The 22,807-nt window shown below is 44.1% G+C and overlaps 1 protein-coding gene across 2 annotated transcripts in view; it reads left to right on the top strand.

Moving 5' to 3' along the window:
* The first annotated feature begins 4,313 nt into the window (after positions 1–4,313).
* Positions 4,314–22,807, top strand: part of C4H4orf19 (chromosome 4 C4orf19 homolog) — a 67,471-nt gene continuing 48,977 nt past the window's right edge. The window contains exons 1-2 of one of the 2 annotated variants that reach the window (XM_027822188.3): positions 4,314–4,379; positions 4,790–4,860. The gene's annotated coding sequence lies outside the window, so the exon portion shown is untranslated. Of the gene's footprint in view, positions 4,380–4,418; positions 4,861–22,807 lie in introns of those variants that run through there. The other variant, XM_043544529.1, reaches the window with a different exon arrangement.

Here is a 22,807-nt window from a genome sequence, read left to right as displayed (position 1 = left end):
GGGAGAAACCACTAAGTCCAGGCTCCAGTTGATTACAGGGAACAACAAAGGAGAAAAGAGGATTGGTAGGGAGGTCAAAGGTAGAAAATCCAGGAATCGGAAGGGAACACCTGAGCAGAGAACCCAGTGCTCTTCTAAAGCATCCCAGGAGTCAGTGGACACTGCCCAGAGGAACTCTGCACAGAGATGTAACTAAACAGCTGTCAGGGATGGTCTAGAGAATACATATTCCTGTCTTGAGCACAGGGGACTGGACTAGTTGACCTCTCGATGTTCCTTCCAGTCCTATAATTCTGTGAACAAGGGAACAAAAATAGGCCCCAGTCACAGAGTACCTGCCCATCCAGCTTCCTACTGTTGGTGTGATGGATGGCCATCTTGGCCAGCACTCGGAGGAGGCTGACAAGGAGGTCCCAGGACTTTAAAAAGTGCAGCCAGAACCTCAGTAAGAGGTTCTGGAAAAGCCAGAATATGAGTGGCAACCATATGCACCCTACATAGACGTGTGCCAGGGTGTCTCTCTCACTGCAAAAGGGACAGGAGTCAGGGAAGTTGTGAACTGTGCCAGGTACATGCTCATGCTCACGGCTCCATGAAGGAGCTGCCAACTGATATCTCCGGTGGGCCATGGAACCAGTGTGGAGTACACACAGGCCCACTAAGTTTCCTTGCCCTCCTCAGGTGGCACAGGTCCTGCCACTTGGTGTCAGGGTGGGTCACGAGGGAGAGGAAGTGAATGGTACAAAGCACGAGCATGTACAGATGTTCTCCAGGCACAGTTCAGAAGTGGACAGGCTGGATATTGTTCATGGGACATGTCGGGGGTGGCTAGAAAGGTTCACAGAGCAGGGGGCCAATGACAAGGTCCGGAGGGCCAGAGGTGAGAGATAGGTGGGGAGCACCCTCCTGCAGAACACGCACAAGCAAGAGAAGCAGGAGGCAAGGCTGCCCTCACCTCCTGGAGCACACAACGGGGGACACACAGGATAACAATCCCATGAGCTGGCTAAGTGCTGGGGGGTCCTCCCAGTCCCTCCAATCGTAGTCCAGGAGGTCTCTGACTCTGGTGACACTGGCCAGGACCAACCTCTGGTGCACCAAGGGGAACTCTATCACCTGCACACTATGGTGTGGATTGTGTAGCAGGGGCTCTCCGAGAAGATCCTCCCTCTTGGTGGCTGCTATGGACCTGGTCACAGAGATTAGCTTCCAGGTCTTGAGAGGTCCTGGTAGAAGACGAGCAGCTCAGAGAGGTCTCAGGGGACCTCTCAGGTGGAGATAAAAGAGCTGCCGGTTGTATCAGAGCCCTCGGAGGTGGCAGAGAAAAGAGTGCACCAGCACACTCCAGGCTGGACTATCTGCACCATAAAGGACTCTCTGCAGGACCTGAAGGCAGAAGGCATGGACTTAACTGCAGATGCAGACCAGGCCCTGTCTGCACTCTCACAAGAGGAGACTCATGACCCCTGCAGAGACCCAGTGCAGCCCCGGCGAGAAAAACTCCAGGATCATCTTCTTTGAACAGTGTATAGTAAATGAGGCAGGGGATTGCAGGAAAAGAAACAACAGCCTCATGGTTAAGGCGGCTTAATGCTGAGCTATAGAACTGGATTTTATCCCTGCCTGTGCCACAGAGTACCTATGTGATGCTGGGCAAGTCGTTTAACCCAAATTTTACACTGATGATCTCTAACTGTGTGTTATTCATTTTCTGGGTACCTGACTTGAAACCTTAGGGTCTGATCAGCAGAAGTGCTGAGCACTCACAGCTGCAACTGAAATCACTGGGAGCTGTGCACTGAAAATACGAAGTGCTATATATTGTTAAGTACTCTGAAAAATCAGGTCCTAAGCATCTCAAATTGGACACCCACAATTAGGAGATACATCCGCCCGCCCCTCCTTCAAATCTCACTGTGTCTCAGTTCCCCATCTGTAAAATGGGGATAATAATACACTCTCATCTCACAGGGATGTTGTGAAAATAAATTAATATGTGTGAAGAACTCAGATACTATAGTGGTAAGCGCTGCAGAAAATCCCATAAGGAAATTAATAATTCTGTCTTCACAGCAGCAAATAACGCCTGGGACCACCCAGTGAACAAATGAGGAGAAAACAAAATATTGAATTAAGAGAGCACCATCTATGCTATGCACTGAATGAGGCAGGGTCCTGTGGAAAAAAACAGTATGTGATCATATAATTAAAGTCTTATCATAATGCATACACACATGTAGGGGCTAAATTAAGGTTATACTGGTAACCTGAATTCTGGCATTTCCTAACTTTTGAGTGCTTGACTTCGCAACCATAATAAATGTTCTTTAAATGCAGTTTTTTTGTATGTAATATGTATATGTAAAATAAAGACAAGAAGTGATTAGAACAAGAATGGTCAGATTGTGAACTCCTTACCATGTTGGTAAGCACTAATTCAGATGAATTACTTCAGAAGGACTACTTGGGTGAATAACTCCACACCAGTGTGAGTAGCGGGTCCACAAACTGGCTCAAAAGTTTTAGGTTAAATAAAGACTAGGAATTCCATGTGTAGGGCCAGATCCTCCCACGCTTACTCATGCTGACCACCCTGTTCCACAGATAACCGCATTGAAATCACTTTCAGATCAGACTCTGGCTCATAGTGAAGGTTGTCACCTGTCACCTGCTCATCTCACTAGACTGAATCCTGATCCCACGCAAAGGCAAAGTAACATAAATGGAAGCAGGAGCAAGCCCATGGGGCCCAATTCTGATCTCACACCAGTGTAAATCAGGTGGAAGCAATATAAGTGAGATAAGCATGCCACACGTGCCTAGGTGCAGCATGGGAAACAAACAAGGGTGGGTATCTCAAAGTATACCGGCTGTCTCTGTGAAGTCAGGGTCACTCGGTGTACATTCCAAAACACCCCACAACCCTGCGGCAGCGATTTTCAGAGCTCAGGTCACCTGACTTGGGGGAAGTCTCAGAGCCCAGGTTCCAGCCCCCGCGGGAACATCTACACTGCTATTTTTAGCCCATGACGCATGCTGGAGTTCAGCTGACCCAGGCTCTGACTCTTGCTTCCATGGAGATTTTTTTGCAGTGAAGAGGTACCTGCAAGAGACTGGTGATTCCTTACAGTTGCCATCAGAACCTTGAAGTTGGAACGTTCATCGTAGTTTAATGTAGGCTTTTTTTTAATTTAAAACATTCCTGATTCTTTAAGCCCCTTTTCAACCATGCTAAAAACATAGGAGGAAGAACTAAATGTGCCAAACAGCTATTGTAGAAGTTATTGGAGTTAGCATGCAGTCTGAAAGCTCAGCTATGCTTAGCCTTTAAACAACATACTTTTTCCATTTACATTAAGCACATCCAAAGCAATTTTTGTTAATTTGTTTCCTGACATCTTATGTTTAGCCTTTGAATATGTAGCTACAGAAAGGGCAGCTGTAAGAAACTGAGGCTAGGTGGCGCAGTTGTTTTACACATTAATGTTTCATCTTCTAAGCCCTGTGTCCAGTTTACTGAGGCCACAAGTGAAATGAATCCAGTGTTCTGAAATCTATATCATCCCCAGTGCACATCAGAAAAATCACCCTGGGGCAACTCCTGCACACTCTACATACATGAATTGTCAATAGGATTCCTCGCATGAGTAAGGCAATCAGGGTTTAGTGGCACATTTTTCAGCATGATCAGTGTTCTCTTCTCGCAGCAAGGACCGGGACTGCAGTAACTGGGTATTGCTGGTCAGATCAGAGTTATGCTGGCAAAGTTGTATAGTCCCATACATATAGCTATTGTTATTTTCTAATGCATGATAGCAATGCACCCACCAGTAGAGTAGCTGTACCCAAGACTATCAGCCTCATTTTCATAAGCCCTAAAACAAAAAAACAAACAAACCAATAAAAAGGATTTAGTAGAATATTTCCAAAGTCTCATCTGGTTAGAGAAAAGTACGTGGGCAGTTTTGAACCCGCAGGTCTGAAACAACCGACTGGGATTGTACAATGTTGTTGTGATGCAGCAAGTTCCTTCCAAGACTCAGCCTACAATCTCTAGGAATATCAAGAATCAGTATTTTAACTGATGTGACTGGAGAAAAAAATTAATTTGCCTGGCTGCCTGCACGAATCTCCTAAAATCTCTCTTCTTACAACTAGGCACTCCCTCCTTCTTACAACTAGGAGTGGGACAAGTAAGCACTCTCCTTTCATATCCTATCTGGAAGTAATACCACACCCAGAAGGCAGCTGTTCCAAGAAAACCAATAACTTTTATGGACAGGTCTGATGTCACCCCTGTAGGCACATCTCTCAGCTGGAGGACTGAAATCTGAGCAGCAGCAGCACCCAACATGGTGGTGACTATAAATCAGTGCCAGGTAAAAATACCTGATCTGAGAGGGGAACTTTCTGGTCAGCTTAGTTCGTGACTTGGGAGAATCTAATATATAGAATACTCAAAATGCAGCAAAAGTCTGGGGATGCATAAATTGCCTTGGAGGTTTTTTTATACAAGTTACTGTCCCAGAGAAAAGGAATAAGATGGCACATTTTCTTTTTTTATCCTGACCATAAAACAACAAAGTTTGTCAGGTTTCATATCCAGCTTGCAGGTAAAGGGTTACAGATTCTAGGAAGTATTAAATTCAAACTTTAAGGGATTTTATTTTCATCTACAGTCACATGATACCTTCATACCCAATGATACTAACTACAGTGTCTCATTAAGAGGTCATGCAAACTCTCAAGCTAAACAAGGCATTCTTACATATTTAACATTCAAATGCAGAAACCAAGCTAAGCCATGGGAGATCGTAATCAGAAAAGAGCTACACTTCCTGACCAACACAAAAGCTGCAGGTAGGAAACGTTCTTGCTCTTTTACGTTTTAAACTTCCAAATGTTAATTGTACTTTCAAGAGAAATTGTTTACTGGGCATTTACTGCACTCTGTTTAGTTTTAACTTTTAGAAAAATCTTTCTAATAGTTTTGTCCTGAAAATATTTAAACTCGTTGATGTTTCACCTGTTGCAGGGACAGTACTGTTTTCCAGACAGAGACACAGACCCCTTAGCAGAAAACCAAAGCAGATCAGATACCTTCTTTTTAAACTACTTCTGACTAATAAAAACCTAAACCTAAAAAGATTTTTAAGTTAATCTTTTTTTTATCTAACTGGTCATTTTAGCAATTATTAGGGTGTATTTTGAAATAATAGTTACTATACTCTTTATGTCTGAAAACGGAGGATTTAGGGAACCTCTGATTTTATTTATGCCTCCTGTGAATTGCGTATTGTTTGAGTCACTTCAGTGAAACTGTGGTTTAGTGCATATGACTGCTTATTAAAATTATGTAATTCCAGTTTTCTCCCTTCTAGAATTTGGTGCACCTTTGTGAAAACTTACAAGATAAATAAGAGGCAGGTGGAGGTGGGGAGGGGACTTCAAAAATCTAAAGACAGAGCAGAATCTAGAAATGGAGGGATGCAAGTAGGGATTATAATACTTCTGTTAAAACTTGGGAAATCAGGTATGCAAGTTACAGCAAGCCATGTTAACTTACACATGGAATGGCATGAGGTTTCACTGACCTTGTCAATATCATGGAGGGTCATATTTTCACTTTTGTTGAAGAATTTTTCTAGTGTACAATGTTGGGCAAAAATGGAGCTCTTTCTCTCTCTCTGTCTTGAAGATCTTGTCTTTCCACCTATGTTTTCCCTTAAACATCATAATTGTTTCAGATAATGCACTATCCACTCACCATTATGTTCCCTTCGCAGGAATGCAGTACTCCATCTTGTTTGACAATGCTACCTCTATTTTCCATAATATTGTCCCCTTGGGGATTCCTGTTGCTTCCAACAAATTAGTAGTGTTTATTGATTTACAGTTTATAAACTACAGTAGTTCTGGCAGAGAAGTGATGCGTGCAAGGAAGGTATTTTTGTCATCTTTCTGTGTAAAGCTGTATAAAGTGTTCTGTTGTCCCATCTGCTATCAGCAGGTATTAAAAGCAGAGGAGAATAATAATACTTAGCACTACGTTGCATTCTGTGGCCAAGTTTTCAAAGTGCTCTACAAAGGAAGCTATTGTCACCCACATTTAACAAATGGGGAAATTGAGTACCCAGAGAGGTTATCAGCTACATTTTCAAAACTGGACACTGATTTTTTGTTCACTTTGTATGTGCCCAATCGGAGACATCTTGGGCCTGATTTTCAGAAGGGCTCAGGTGAAATCAGGCCCAAGATGTCTCAGTTGGACATCCAAAAACCTATAATCAGCCAAGATGGTGTCCACTTTTGAAATTCTGGCCAGAAGTGATCGGCATAAGGCCACACAGTGATTCCGTGGCAGAGCCAAGAACAGAATTCAGCCAGGTCTATTAAGGCTGTGGGGCCATATCAGTGTTCTGAGTGTATATTACTTTTCAGAAAAGAACAGCAGGATTTTCAGAATGGGGCCTTTGAAAACCACCACAGGCACGATCTTGCCGTCCTTACCCATGAAAAACTCCCATTGCCTTCAGGATTAGACTTCAGGTTCCCACAGAGTTCCTACTGCTTTAAAATTGGTTAAATGAAATACATAACAATTAAATAGTGATAAGCAAAGGGAATGGATTTTTAGCATAAAAGTGACAGCTGAGACCAGGACAAATTTCATGACAGGATTTGATGTTGTCATATAAATATTCTAAAAACACCTATCCTGTCCAACGACCTTTCAGAGACTAATGTTTGAAAAGAAGAAAATTTTACGTTTAACTGACCCTACCAAAGTCCATTTGTTTTGTTCTAGTGAGGGGTTGGCCTACAGGTAGTCAATGAAATCCTGACTAGCTTCAACCAATTGCATATGTATTTTATTCAAACCTCACTCTGAAAATTAGGAGTATTAGCCTAACCATGATGTTATTAAGAGGCATTTGCACTTATTGGGCCAGATCTCCAGCTGGTGTAAACAGGCACAGCTCTGTTGACTTCAGTAAAGCTGCACCTGTTTAAACTAGTTGACTATCTAACCCATTAGAAGCAGGACACATTCAGCTGTGTGCCTCATGGAGTACCTGAAGCATGGGGTTGTGTCAGTAACTTTGCTGCACTGCCTGATATATTATTATTGTTTGTATTACAGTCACATCTAGGAACCCTAGTCATGGACCAGGATCTCATTGTGCTAGATGCTGTCCAAACACAGGACAAAAAGACAGTTCCCACTCCAAAGAGCTTATAGTCTAACCATAAAAATTACCTTAGGTCATATTCTGCTCATAACTACACAGGTGTAAATCTGGAGTGATTTCAGAAGGGTTACTGTAACTTTACACAAATATAATTAAATATAAAATTTGGCCCAAATCATTCACAAGATCAATACAGAAAATTCTTCAGGTTAACATAAGGGGTGTAGAAAGAAAGAAAATGCACCAAGAGCTACAATCATCCCATTGTAGAGATTCCAATGGAAAAGGGGCACTGCGTCTTTTAAGTGACAATGTCTATTATGACCCTTCTGTTTTACGTAATGTTTGTACACATTGGCTGGGTCATGGAACACCCATATTTAGCAGCTTGGTCATTAAATCAGCTACATGTTTCATTATGCAAAATGTTCTTAGCCAGTGAGCTTCAGAGACATCATAGTAAATATTTGCATTGCTTGTGAAGTATGACTTCAGCTGTCATCATGCTTACAGATCTAGAACGAAAGAAGCATGATTTTTGAACGAGAGAAAAACAGCCACAGCACTTTCCTAAGAAACCAGTGCAAGTGACATAGATGCCCCTGGCTCTTCTTTAGCAGCTCAGCTGTGCTTTATAGCAGTAACCTAACAATACCTACAGTAATTAGAATTTCTGCTATGCCATTTATGACACAGTCCCATTTAACTTCTTGCTTTGTCATTTCACGTAAGCATAGAGTCAACAGCAGTGCCTTATGGGAAAGGCGAGGTAGATTCATACAAATCAAATATTCCTTCTGGTACACAGGCAATGAGGAATTCTTGGACGTTAAGAACCTGTGGCCAATTTTTAGTGGAGGGTCCAAACAGGCAGAAGTGTTGAAAACAAACCTTGTACAATTACAGCATCGCCTCTTCTGCCTGCTTTCTATTCCACTAGTAATACTGTTATCTGGGAATAGTGTTGCTGTTACAAATATCACAAAGTATGTCACAACCAATTACAGTGTATCCATATACACACACAAGTACACAGCCTAGGGGTACAGAAGGGTCTAATGGTCACCTTTCAAGGAGAAAGGTTTGTGCTTGGGGAAGGTAGGCAAGGAATGGCATGGAGAACATAAAACAAAAGGCCAGAAAGACAGGAGGGAAAGTCTACAGAGCACTTGGGTCTGTTCCTGGCTCTGCCACTGCCCTGCTGTGGCACTATGGGCAAGTCACTCAGCCCATTTCCCTCTCACACACCCCTGGCCTATTTCAGTGGTAAGCTCTTCAGGGGAGGGGTGGTCTCTTCGTAGAATGCACAGTACAGTGTCCCTGCCTTGGTTCAGGTCTGAGGTGCTACTGTGATACAAATAAAGCCCATTACAATGCAGACAACTGAAACAATGGGAGGAATGTTAGGTAGTCATATTATAACACACCCAGCTCACAATTTAGCCAGGATACCAGAGATAACACCTCAACTCCTATATCTCGTCTGTTTACCTGAGGGTTGTACACTGCCATTCATCACCAGAATCTCTGAGAGCAACAGTAAAGTTCTCAGTGAACTAGACAGGGGGCATGTCTTCACTAGCAACATTAAAGCACTGCCACGGCAGCTGCGTAGTCGCGGCACCAGTGCTGGGAGAGAGCTCTCCCAGCGCTATAAAAAACCCACCTCCACGAGGGGAGTAGCTCCCAGCTCTGGAGCACTGTCTACACTGCCACGTTATAGCACTGAAACTTGCAGCGCTTAGGGGGGTGTTTTTTCACACCTCTAAGCGAGAAAGTTGCAGCGCTGTAAAGTGGCCGTGTAGACAAGGCCAGAGACTCTGGCTCTCCTTCCCCCTTTGGGGGGAGACAACTCTGCATGAGGTGATGTTGTTTATTCATTCTGTCACAGTGCTATAGAAGTGCCGTAGTATTTTTAGTTAAAACTAACAATCAGAATTGCAGTCTAACTTTTCATCTAAAAAAAGGAAGTCCTCCAGCAGCACAGTGCTATATAACACCACGTAGGACTGGAGTACTGGTTCCATACTGACTCACAGGCAGAGTCCCACTTCCTGAATTAACAGCACCCAATCCAGCAGCACATGGATTTTCTCCCACCTAAACATTGGCCTGGCTTAACGATGCTTACTTAGCTCAGGGGAACTCGGAGGAACACAGCCCAAAAGTGCGGATACAGGCAACAATGCCAGTGGACAGAGAATGGTTGATTATTGTTGTGCTAGAGAAAGCAAGCGCTGAAAAGTTAGAGGAGACAAAACTGAAGCACAGACCATTTTTCCTTGCTGAAAGGCTGACATCCAAGTGGGCATCAAGAGAGACCTGGAGGAAGGGTTGAAAAGGATGACTTGAGGTCACAGAGGTACCAGTGATGTTGCCAGTATTTCTGGGGATTGAATTCAGCATTCTTTCATTTGGACATGTGGAAGAACTCATATTTTGTTGTGAATTGATCACATTGTTTGGGAGAGTATAAATTAAATGCGTAGGTAGTAACAATAGAAAGCAGATATATAAAAAGCAGAAGTTTGTCTTAATGGCTGACCTTTGTCTCCTCCACTTTTTCTCCAGCAATTTATTTAGTTCCCTACCCCTCATATTAGCCACAAATAATTGCTGTGGAATGTGTGCAGATGCTTTTTGTCCTGGTTATAAAGAAGTTTTATAGTCCTGTGTTCTGTTGTAAATTGACATGTAAAATCATTTTGTGGTTCTGGGGGGAAAAAAAGAGGTAGGAGGCTTCTCATGTCTCACATTATTCAGTATCACTGTATGGCCATTTTGGAATCCTCCCCATTCGTTTAAAAGAGATGTGTATTTTTATTAAGGTAAATAGTGGGCCAAATTAGATATGTTGTACGCAAATAAGGCTGATTTCTTGCTGTAGCAGACCACTCCAATTGACCTCTATGCTTGTTACTCAACTTCTGCAGTGGAGAATCAAGCTCAAAGATGAAGGCAAAGTAGAGAGTTCTTGGTCTTTTTTCACTCACCCTCTCCTCACCCTGAGAAGCACTCCTGACGCTAACAGGAGTTTCGCCATTGACGTCAGTGGGAGCAGGATCAGACCCTTTTTCAGCAAGAGGGGGAATGGGCGGTGTACAGCCAGACTCCATGCAGCTTTGCAGACTGTTCTAGTAACATCACAAAAGCAACCCAACAAGCAGCTGAAAGGAGAAACAGAGCTAGAGCAGAGATCGCTGCATTGCAGCAACACGTGCTTGCCCCGGTGACTCAGCTCCACCACCACAGCTATGGGACCTCTGTGTATCTCCCCCGGCTACCACTTCTCCCCATCCCTCCACCACTGCTATATCTAGGGCCCTACCAAATTCACGGTCCATTTTGGTCAAATTCACGGTCATAGGATTTTTAAATTGTAAATTTCATGATTTCAGCTATTGAAATCTGAAATTTCACGGTGTTGTAATTGTAGGGATCCTGACCCAAAAACGAGTTGGGGGGGGGGTCCACAAGGTTATTGTAGGGGAGATTGCAGCACTGCTACCCTTACTTCTGGGTTGCTGCTGATGGCTATGCTGCCTTCAGAGCTGGGCAGCTGGAGAGTGGCAGCTGCTGGCCGGGAGCCCAGTGCTGAAGGCAAAGCCACCGCCAGCAGCAACACAGAATAAGGATGGCCTGGTATTGTCACCCTTCCTTCTGTGCTGCTGCCTGCAGAGCTGGGCCCTCAGTCAGCGGGGGCCCCTCTCCGGCCGCCCAGCTCTGCAGGCAGCAGCACAGAAGGAAGGGTGGCATGGGCATTTCGCTACACTTCTGCACTGCTGCTGGCAGGGCGCTGCCTTCAGAGCCGGGCACCTGGCCAACAGCTGCCGCTTCCCTGATGCCCGGCTCTGAAGGCGGTGCAGAAGTAAGGGCTGCAATATTGTGACCCCTGTAAAATAACCTTGCGACCCCCCCTGCAGCTCCCTTTTGGGTCAGGACCCCCAATTTGAGAAACGCTGGTCTCCCCCATTAAATCTGTATAGTAAAGTGTAAAAGCACACAAAAGACCAGATTTCACGATGGGAGACCAGATTTCACGGTTCGTGACAGGTGTTTCCATGATCACGACTTTGGTAGGGCCCTAGCTATATCACACTCGGGGGGATAGGTGCTATTTCTGAGGTGTGGCATCTGGATGCCAAGACACCTTGCTCCTGGCAGATTGCTGCTGATCTTACCTGCCAGTTTGCTCACTTGTGGGATCCCTAGTGCTCGCTCTGAAGTGGCCACACCAGCCATGTAAACAGAGGAGTGTACCAAGTCTGACTGGCATGTGTGGAGTCACATTCCCACAATCACCATACACCTTTAGGCTGTCAATACTTGGCCCCTCTGACAGTTGGTCTCCCCGTCCCTGGACAATACTATGGTATTTGCTGCTCTTCTAAGGCTGACCCTCCATCCCCGCTATGAGCCATTTTGCGGCACTGGTTTCACAGCAGTTCCTTTGGGGTTGCCTTACTTTGTGCACTTGTTAATGCCTGAGCTCTGCCGATTTCCTGCTCCCAGTCTGGGGCTGCCCAGGCCCTTCTAGCAGCTGTACTCCCCAGGGTAGTGCTGCCTGCACATGGGAAAGCTGGGATCAGACTAACTGCCTAGCAAGAGCCTTGCATTCAGTGCAGCAGATGGTGTGATGAAAGGGTCCCAAGTCCGCAGCTCTGCTGCCTACTGCACCTTTTATGCTTCTTAGCAACTCAACATGGCCAGGTACTTAATGCAGTTTCTTTTAGCATATTCTGTAAAATGTTATCGGCTCTTAACTCCTGAGCCTGATTGCGATCTCACTTGCACAATTCTAACTGCTCTGATTTCAAAGGAGTTACTCCCATGATATACTCTTGTGAGATCAGCATACAGCCCTGTGGATTTCAGACTCTTGAAGTAAACTGAAAGCACTGCACCTTTATAACCCAGTGGAAAATGAGGTTACTGTGTCTTTAAAATTGAAGAAGGCTTTTTCATTGTCCTTTATGTCTCTATTTTTGGTTTGACTGCTTTGGGTGGGGCATGGAAAAAACAATATTTACCTGCTGCGTAGCTCTATTCTTTGCGTATTAGTTTTTGCATTATCTTCCCCCATGTGAATTTAGCAGATGTCGCATGGACTGATGTCAGCCCTTCATTTCAGCTGTCGGAATACGTGTTCGTCTCTACTAAACATTAGCAGTCTAATAGTGAATATGTTACGTTTGTGTGGTTAAGGTACACATTGAAATGCCAGCAACAGATTCACAGGCAAAGATGCTCAAAGAGCAAAATATGGTAGGAGCTAAAACTACCCACCCCAAACAGGGTCTCCAGAGGCACAAGGAGCTACTGTCACATACATGACAGGTTTCAGAGTAGCACCCGTGTTAGTCTGTATCCGCAAAAAGAAAAGGAGTACTTGTGGCACCTTAGAGACTAACAAATTTATTTGAGCATAAGCTTTTGTGAGCTACAGCTCACTTCATCGGATGCATTCAGTGGAAAATACAGTGGGGAGATTTATATACATAGAGATCTTGAAACAATGGGTGTTACCATACACACTGTAAGGAGAGTGATCAGGTAAGGTGAGCTATTACCAGCAGGAGAGCGGGGGCGGGGCGGGGGGGGAGAGGAAACCTTTTATAGTAAAAAGAAAAGGAGTACTTGTGGCACCTTAGAGACTAACCAATTTATTTGAGCATAAGCTTTCGTGAGCTACAGCTCCAATGAAGTGAGCTGTAGCTCACGAAAGCTTATGCTCAAATAAATTGGTTAGTCTCTAAGGTGCCACAAGTACTCCTTTTCTTTTTGCAAATACAGACTAACACGGCTGTTACTCTGAAACCTTTTATAGTGATAATCAAGGTGGGCCATTTCCAGCAGTTGACAAGTGTGAGGAACAGTGGCATGGGTGGGAGGGGGGAGAATAAACATGGGGAAATAGTTTTACTTTGTGTAATGACCCATCCACTCCCAGTCTTTATTCAAGCCTAAGTTAATTGTATCCAGTTTGCAAATTAATTCCAATTCAGCAGTCTCTCGTTGGAGTCTGTTTTTGTTGAAGAATTGCTACTTTTAGGTCTGTAATTGAGTGACCAAAGAGCTTGAAGTGTTCTCCGACTGGTTTTTGAATGTTATAATTCTTGACGTCTGATTTGTGTCCATTTATTCTTTTACGTAGAGACTGTCCAGTTTGGCCAATGTACATGGCAGAGGGGTATTGCTGGCACATGATGGCATATATCACATTGGTAGATGTGCAGGTGAATGAGCCTCTAATATTGTGGCTGATGTGATAAGGCCCTATAATGGTGTCCCCTGAATAGATATATGGGCACAGTTGGCAACGGGCTTTGTTGCAAGGATAGGTTCCTGGGTTAGTGGTTTTGGTGTGTGGTGGCTGGTGAGTATTTGCTTCAGGTTGGGGGGCTGTCTGTAAGCAAGGACTGGCCTGTCTCCCAAGATCTGTGAGAGTGATGGGTCATCCTTCAGGATAGGTTGTAGATCCTTGATGATGCGTTGGAGAGGTTTTAGTTGGGGGCTGAAGGTGATGGCTAGTGGCGTTCTGTTATTTTCTTTGTTGGGCCTCTCTTGTAGAAGGTAACTTCTGGGTACTCTTCTGGCTCTGTCAATCTGTTTCTTCACTTCAGCAGGTGGGTATTGTAGTTGTAAGAACGCTTGATAGAGATCTTGTAGGTGTTTGTCTCTGTCTGAGGTGTAGGTGTTTGTCTCTGTCTGAGGGGTTGGAGCAAATGCGGTTGTATCGTAGAGCTTGGCTGTAGACAATGGATCGTGTGGGGTGGTCTGGATGAAAGCTGGAGGCATGTAGGTAGGCATAGCAATCAGTTGGTTTCCGGTATAGGGTGGTGTTTATGAGACCATCGCTTATTAGTACCGTAGTGCCCAGGAAGTGGATCTCTTGTGTGGACTGGTCCAGGCTGAGGTTGATGGTGGGATGGAAATTGTTGAAATCATGGTGGAATTCCTCAAGGGCTTCTTTTCCATGGGTCCAGATGATGAAGATGTCATCAATGTAGCGCAAGTAGAGTAGGGGCATTAGGGGATGAGAGCTGAGGAAGTGTTGTTCTCTTCTTCCTCAGCACTATAAAAGGTTTTTTCCCCCCTGCTCTCCTGCTGGTAATAGCTCACCTTACCTGATCACTCTCCTTACAGTGTGTATGGTAACACCCATTGTTTCAAGTTCTCTGTGCATATAAATCTCCCCACTGTATTTTCCACTGAATGCATCCGATGAAGTGAGCTGTAGCTCACAAAAGCTTATGCTCAAATAAATTTGTTAGTCTCTGAGGTGCCACAAGTACTCCTTTTCTTTTTGTCACATACATGTACAATTTCCATTCTTAAATTCTTGTTTAATTTAAAACGTTTGGAAACATTTTCCGTTTGCTAGAACATTCATCTAGTTCAAAAAGTTAAATAGCAGGTGCAATGCCAACAGTTTAGCAATGTACTTAAATAAAAATGCCGTAGCCCTTATACATTACTTATATAGAGAGCACACGCTGCTTACTGATTCTCTAAAGCACAGAATCGTCAACCAAAACACAATTGTTTCACAAAATGCCTTTGAGTCTGATCCTGCTCCCATTAAAGAGAATGACAAAACTCCCACTGACTTCAACAGCAGTTGTTGAATGCTCAGCACTTTTGAAAACCAGGCCACTTATTTCAGGTCTTTGAGGATTTAGAACCTATTATTGATTATTAAATAAATTATAATTAACAAATAAAAAGTAAAAATTTTAGGCTCCCAGTTTTTTCAGTCTTAGCCTAAATTAACGTTCTCTACTTTTGCTGTCCACCCGTATACATACCTAGGTGTTGCATTTACATCTGCATAGTAGTGAAGGATCCCTTTCCTCTAACTTGAAATGTATTGTGCAAAATGAAACCCAGCCCCAGCTAATTAGATTACTGTTAACTGAACCTTATTTATTGATGTAAACGTTACAAAATAAATAACCTCCATTCAGTCAGAAACCAATTAGTTCATTAGTGTATGGTATAATTTCCTGAATAAGATGATTTCTAAGCACAGGACAAAGCGTACAGTAGAAGGAAGCATTTCAATTACAGAAGCTTTGCTGTAAGAGTCACTGTCTTGTGTTGCACTAACTTACATACTTTGGAGCACTCAAATCTACACTGCATAGTTCTAGGCTAAGTAGTGGTGATGTTGCTTTGGAGTTTGGAAAACTTAAACCTCCATGTATATGCAGCCCACCTCTCAAATCAGTTTCAACAGAGGTTCTGAGATGGAGCATGAACAGTGCAATGGTCTCTTAGAAAGCCAAGTTCCAAACCAAGTAGGACTTTGTAGTTCTATATTAATACTTAGAATTGTACCCAGAAACAAAGTGGAACCCTTCAGGGCTGATTGGAAATTTTGCATCAAAACTTGGGTTTTCAACTAAACAAAAGGAAATGTTTACTTTCCTAGAAAACATTAAATTTTTCATCAAAAACCTAAAAGCTTTTGGCTGAAAAACAAAAAACAAACAAAAAAACAGTTTTCATGTTTTTGGCTTTTCAACACAAAGTTGAAATTTTCCTCAGAAAATTTTCAACCACCTCTAGAAGACTATGGGAGTAAAGGTGTAATACACTGTAAGGGCCTGATACAAATACCACTGAAGTCAGCAGAAAGACTCTCTCAGATTTCAGTAGGCTTCAGATCAGGCCCCATCCAGGAAATTCTGCTAAGTAAGTGGTCAGCCGTGTTCTGCATTCGTTTTGAGTAGTCTTCACATGTAGCCCCAAGTAGAGCTGAATGTAGTAATCCTGCCTGGAGAATACTCATACACTAGTATGGTAAAGTCCAGATCAACCAGGCACATGGAGGGTTGGAGGAAAAGTCTCTTGTCTACTCCTGCTACCTGGAAATAGTGGCAGGAATCTATCAAAACCTGTGGATTGTGAATCTTGTTAATAAAAAGTGGACATATGCCCTCAATGAGGGGAGTAAGCAAACTTCCCGTTGAAGTCAATGGATAGTGCAAGGACGGCAGGATATAGTCTTTTAATAGGTAATGCTACTTTGGTAATTTATTGAATTAAATCATACCAGCATAAAACTCTGCTTTACATCTTCTTAGCGTATGCGCAATGTGCCTCAGATGGCACGTGACCAGGATTCATCACCAAATTTGGTCCACTTGTTGGATCATGGTTTGGGGATTTACACTGGCATCGTTAAATCAATTAAGTTGGACTGATGCAAACTTCTCTAATTGAGATAGGGCCTAAGCGTTTAATAATATCTAGCACTTTTCATCAGTGATCTCAATGCGCGTTACAAGGAAGGTATCATTATCCCCATTTTACAGATGGGGAAACCAAGGTACAGAGAGATGAAGTGACTTACCCAAGTTTATCCAGCAGACCAGTAGCACAGCCAGGACTAGAACTCAGGCCTAGAATCCCGGTCCAGTGCTCTGTCCACTAGGCCACACTGTCTCAATACACACAGTTTTCAATTCCAGCTCAATTTCTTATCATGAAAAAATACATCGATATTGCCAATAAACTGTCCTTGCTCCTAAGCAGGGGGGATCTGCCATTCCAAAGAGCCACCTAAAGCACATTTTTACAGCCAAGACAGAAACCTTTGAAAGGAGGGTTTCTACTAGAAATGCCAACACAATAGTTACTAGTGTACAGCATCATGAGCTATTTCACTATAAAAACAGTCCCACGTGTCATACTTAACTGTGAAATTCTGGTTGATAACTCTGGTGAATAGAGCCTATTCTCTGGAAAAGAAATGGATTCGTTGGTTGGCTCAATTCCAAACATTAAAGTCTCTTCAACAAACAAATGTTCTTCTATAGCTTGTGAGCATTGTTCCAGTTTGAGACTAAAAAGCCTGTAAATATAATTAAGATAAGAAATCAAGCACATTACAGTTCAATAGCACAATGGAAATGCAACCGTATTTCACTGCCATCTCACAATTACAATACTTGAGCCACATGTGGATGGCTTTCAATACGATGATCAACACTATGGATTTGCCATGTGCTTGAAAAATAATTACTCTAATTGCAACAGAAAGACCCTTTATTCTTATTCTTTAAAGTCACTGTGACCAATCATTCTCTTAACCATCTTCTCACCCCACAACGTCTTTCAGAGAAATTGCTTTAAAAAAAAAAAAAATCAATTGGGGAAAGTTTACAGACTCTGTAAAATGATGCAGATTAAAATACCCTATGCTTTACACAGTCATTCAAATGCTGTTTAAAAAAAAAAAAAAAGTGGGCCAAATACAGTACTGGAGTAGGGGTAAAATAATGGCACATGAAGGCATCTTCACTTAAGCATACACTGTATACTATAGCACAACAGGATACACACAATCTCAGATTCTACATCGTTTTATTCCTCACCTATATTAGTGAGTTTAGTTTTTTTTTTAAAAGGCAAAATATAAGGAAATGGAGTTGGGTTTTTTGAGTGCCTACCTAATATGTCCAAACGCCAAGTCTTTTCCTACAGGGTCTTATTGTTGGCTAGCTGCCGCTCCCCTACCTGGCCACATAAAAACACTTGCACAAAATTACTAGAAAGGCAAAATCAACAACAGCAAGAAAAGATCTACAAGTATTATGTCAATTAAGAATGTTCTGTGTTTTCATTCTGATTATTTGATCCTTCTGAAATGCCCTCAGAGGTGAACATATGCCCTCAGGCCTATTAGAACATATGTAATTCCCCATACAGGTTGCAAAATAGCCGCAGCATTAAGGATTTCCTCCAACTTCCACTGAAGTCCTTTTATTGATTAAATGGGCATAGGATCAAACTCTAATGTCCTAGAACTCCAATGTGATGAACATTAGATTTAGTATGAATTGAGGGCAATCAACCCCCTGCAGGATCTGCCTCTAAGTACCTAGGAACACTGCCACACTACTCAAACAATAAACTGTACTCCTCCTCTCCATCCATTTCAAGCCTAATATTTCAGTCGAGGAAGGGATCTTCCGGAGGAATCCAAACAGGAAATAATAACCCCAACTCTAACACTGTTTATGCCTAAATCCCAACACAAGCTGTAACAAGTTTTGTGTTACTTAATCAGATTTCTTCTTTGTAATCCTACAAAATACCAGCAAGGATAAGAAAATACAATAAATATTTATGTTAAAATAGGCAAAAAGTCCTGTGGCACCTTATAGACTAACAGACGTATTGGAACATAAGCTTTCGTGGGTGAATATCCACTTCGTCAGATGCATGCATTATACCTGCCTCTGGAAATTTCCACTACATACCTCTGACAAAGTGGGTATTCACTCACTAAAGCTTATGCTCCAATACGTCTATTAGTCTATAAGGTGCCACGAGATTCTTTGCCGCTTTTACAGATCCAGACTAACACGGCTACCCCTCTGATACGTTAAAATAGACACTTTCCATTCTGATTTCTAGTGTCCATAAAGAGGATGGTTGGCCAGGTGTGTGGGGAGAGGCTGGGCTTGGGTTCTACTAAGCTAGGCTGAGTCTGATTCTTGTTTAAAGTCAGAGGGCAGCTCATCTTCACCAAACATCTTCCCATTGTGTGTAGAGGCCCCTTTTGTCTACTTCTTCCAGCCCATCCCCTCTATTCATTTTTTCCCCAGGCACACTGCCCAGAGAATACACCCTCTGCACAGCCTTTTGTCAAACATTCTAGCCACCGTGGGTGTGGGAGAAGGGAAGCTGCCAAGTTATGGTGCTTTCTCCTTAAAGCCTGACAAGCATGGTTCTTTTCTGGCTTGAGCAGCAAGTTTGCAACGCATATTTTGGGGGTCATGTCATATCTCCTTCGCAGGAAGCACAAAGGCCAGCAGTAGCAAACCAGGGATGTAACTTCACCCTCATGCAGACTCCAGGCATTTATAAATATGTTCCAGGAACTTTTCATTCTGTTTACATTCCAGCTTTAAGATGTGATTGTTGTTTACAATCCACCCAAAAGTTTTTCCAGGCTGGCAGCCATGTAGATGTCATCTCTGTTATCTACCTAAGTCCCCTTTGAATTTACAAACCAACAGAAACTCATTTTTCCCTTAGATCCTATTTACTCTTTGAAGAGCTAGGAATTTTTTCCCCCCAAAATCCTGTTAAGTCTCTTAAAGGCCATCTGAGGATTTTGGAGTCTGTAGATCGTTAATTCTGTAAATCTCAGGACACTTAGCTCCACTCACCGGATCATTCAAACCTGACATGGAACAAATCTGACCTTCTAAATTTGCAACTAACAAATTGGGTTTCATATGGCCAGCACCAGAGATGAGCACCTGAAGCTCATTCAGGCTTATCTGGGTGTCTGTGATTTGCAGCACTCCTAATGGTGGAAATAAATAAGTATTTGTTACTGAACTTCTCTGAAGCAGGTTTAGTGCAGATAATCCAGCAGTGGCATGCTCTCCCTGCTACAGGGCTGGTATTGTTATGTACTGTTCCATGAAAGAGCCTAGATTTGTATGTTCTACCCTCAGCATGAAATAAAGTTAATCATAGACTGAGAATTCTTTGTTTAGTAAAAACAGATCTTTCTGGCCAATTCAATTCCTCTTTGTTTTATCTCTCACTCTCACAGCATGCAATATTACTCTCCTCTCATTGAGCCCAATGTGCAGAATAGTATTTGGACAATTTAACAAGTCACCTCTGCAGTTAACATAAAACTCTAACCTAACTCACCAAGAGTCCATTTTTTATTTCAGCTCAAACAATCCATTCAGGTGAGATTGTGAACTGTTGCCCTCCATAACTTCTGCTGTGTTGGTGCTGGGTCTTTCTGCTATATCCTCATCTATGGGGCATGCTCAGGGGGCAGGGGAAACCAAAAACTCCCACATGGTTTAGAAGGAAACAGTGGCACACAAATCCCCTCCCACCTGGCACAGGGAGCCCAATTTCCAGGGAGAAGTTCCCAGAAAGGCTTCCCTAAGGTTGACAAAAAGGTGTTGGGAATGAGCTTGTTGCAAAGCTGCCATCCCTCACTCCCTTGCCAACTTTCTGCAAATACAGATTTTTTTTTGCTACCCCTCCACTCATGGAAGGAGAGGGCAAAACATACTTGTGAGCATGCTATCATCTAGCTTTGCAGAAAACAGAATGCATCTGGGGCACAGCACCATAATGCCTGAAATAGCCTATTCAAGAAAGCTTCATTGAAATCATCGATTTTCTTCCAGTAAGCAGCACTCAATTGCTATTCCAAGAAAAAGTAACATGTACAACCCAGGAAAGGGCCAACATTTCCATCAAAGAGGCTTTGTCAAAGGCTGGTGAACAAAGGTCTGTGCTAGACCTCTCTCTGTCCTGTGTATGGGTTACTTTTGCTCGGAGTAAGGATTAAATATCTCTTAATGGAAATAAAGACTGTAATTGATTCCAACGAAGCTTTAATATATTGCCTTTTTTGAGGCATTCCCGTGAAGTGCCCGAGGCTGATGCTGCGGGCTTTTTGTAATTCACAGTATTTATTTGTCAGGGTACACTCTGTCCTGGGGCTCAGTGCCCTTCCAGTCCCACCTCCCAAAAGAAAAGGAAGAAACTCACTTTATGGAGCTGGGATTTGGGATTCTTTCCCCTTGTATAGGATTAGATGTTCCCATTCAGCTAGACTTGCCAAGGACACCACAATTATCTTTAGATTTACAGAATTTCCTTAACATAGTACAAATAAAAATAAGTAACATCTATAGGCCCCAGCTGAGCTCAGGGCCTCACTGTGCTGGGTGAGGGTGACCATATTTCCCTATGCTGAATACAGGAAACCTAGTAAAATTACTCATATTCAAACAACTTCAATGACAATCAGTCAGAACTATGCAGTACAAATGTTCAAATTAACATCAGGTTGACTGCGTCTCCGTTAAAAAGAAATACTGCATAGCTGGATTCTTTTTGTTTACCTTCTTATCTTTAAGGTTTTAGGGTTCACACAGGGAGAGGTCTCACACACACACACACACTCCAGTACACCTCTCTCAAATGGAGTGGGGGGGGTGACAGACCAACCCTCCCCACCCTGCCTGGCTGAGCCCCCGGGATGGACCACCTTTCCTGGTACCTGGTGCCATGACTTCCCAAGGCAACACATGGGGGGAAGAGGGGGCATGCAGGGTCACATGCCCCTCCCCCCCACCCAGATTTCTGCCAGGGTTCACACCAGAATGTGGCCAGCAGCAGCCTTTCAGCACTGTGCAGAAGGGAAGTGATGGGAGTTCATCGCACCCCATGGCTGGAAGCATCTGGCCCGTGTCTTTGTAGAACTTGTCTTTTCCCACCCCCGCACTCCCTGTGACTGGAAACAGCTTGTCCCTTCCTGCCCAGTTTTGAAAGGCAGTTAACACCTCCAGGCTGCTGCTGGCCACCAACATAACCCAGCTGCCACCTGACCCCCGACTACAGTGTGGGCAGAAAGGGGTTAAGCCCTAAGGATGCATTGTGCACCAGGACCCAGGGAATCTGACTGCAGGAGGGGGTGAAGAGGGTGCTAAGCTCCTGTCCCGGGGGCTACTGTGGAGCCTGCAGGTTCAGGGTGTGAACAGGCTGGAAATCACTCTCTCCCCCCCCCGCCACTCCACAGCTTAGCTGAGGGGCAGAGAGGCTTCCCCATACCAGCGCTGTGCAGGGCTTTGGCACATGCGGAGCTCGGTTCCTGCTGGTCAGTCCCTCGGGCCGGAGCGTCTTGGGGTTTCCCGGGGCGTTGGCCCAGCCAGAGGCAGTGGGGGAAGGAAGGAGCCTGCCAGCCAGGCTGCTGGTGAGCCGAGCACTCTGACCAGGGGCTGGTTCTCCGCACAGCGCTGGGAGCAGCATGCACCTTGCTGCGGGGGGATGTGGAGAAGCAGTGGGAGGCTGATGGGGCAAAGCAGGGAGAGGACAGCGAGAGGGGAAGCACGTAAAGGGCTGATGGGTGGGCAGCAGAGGCGACACGTAACCAGCCGCTGCCTGGCACCTGCCCACAGTCATCAGCCACTGCAGCTCGCAGCACACAGCCAGTGCCGGCCAGAAACGGGACAGGGGGAGCAGGGGCCAGCTGGCCGAGAGCCAGCAGCTGATGGCCCAGCAGGGGGAGTGGCCGGCCCAGCGTGCTGTAGCATTGCCCCGCCACCAGCCTTGCACACCCACCCACATCGTCGGCCACTGGACCCTGCCACTCATCACAGGCGGCTGGCGAGCAGGGATCAGGTCAGCAGCAGGACCCGCCAGTACTGATTGGGAGGGGAGACAGAAAATATGGGACAATTTGCCCATTTTTAAGAAAAAGCTGGGACACCTGCAGGAGGGCTTAAATATGGTCACCCTAGCTGGGTGCTGTAGAAGTGACACATAGTAAGAAACATTCTGTTCCCCAGAAAGCTTATAGTCTAAATAGACAAGACAGGCAAAGGTGGGGAGATCAGGAACTGAGGCAGAGAGTAATGAAGCAACTTGCATAAGATCACAAAGGAAGTCTGGGGCAGAGCCATGAATTGAACCCCAATCTCTTATGTCCCAGGCTAGTGCCTTACCCACAAGACCAAAGTTCCTCCTCACCCACTGCTCTGTCCAACCCACATAAATAACTGCCCTAGTATTGTCTGTCTCCCACTCTAATCCTCTAGCCTTCTATGCAGATT

Source organism: Chelonia mydas, chromosome 4 (genome assembly GCF_015237465.2).
Source record: "Chelonia mydas isolate rCheMyd1 chromosome 4, rCheMyd1.pri.v2, whole genome shotgun sequence".
NCBI lineage: Eukaryota > Metazoa > Chordata > Testudines > Cheloniidae > Chelonia > Chelonia mydas.
The sequence above is the reverse complement of the archived record's forward strand: the minus strand, read 5'-3'. Positions and strand labels throughout refer to the sequence as shown.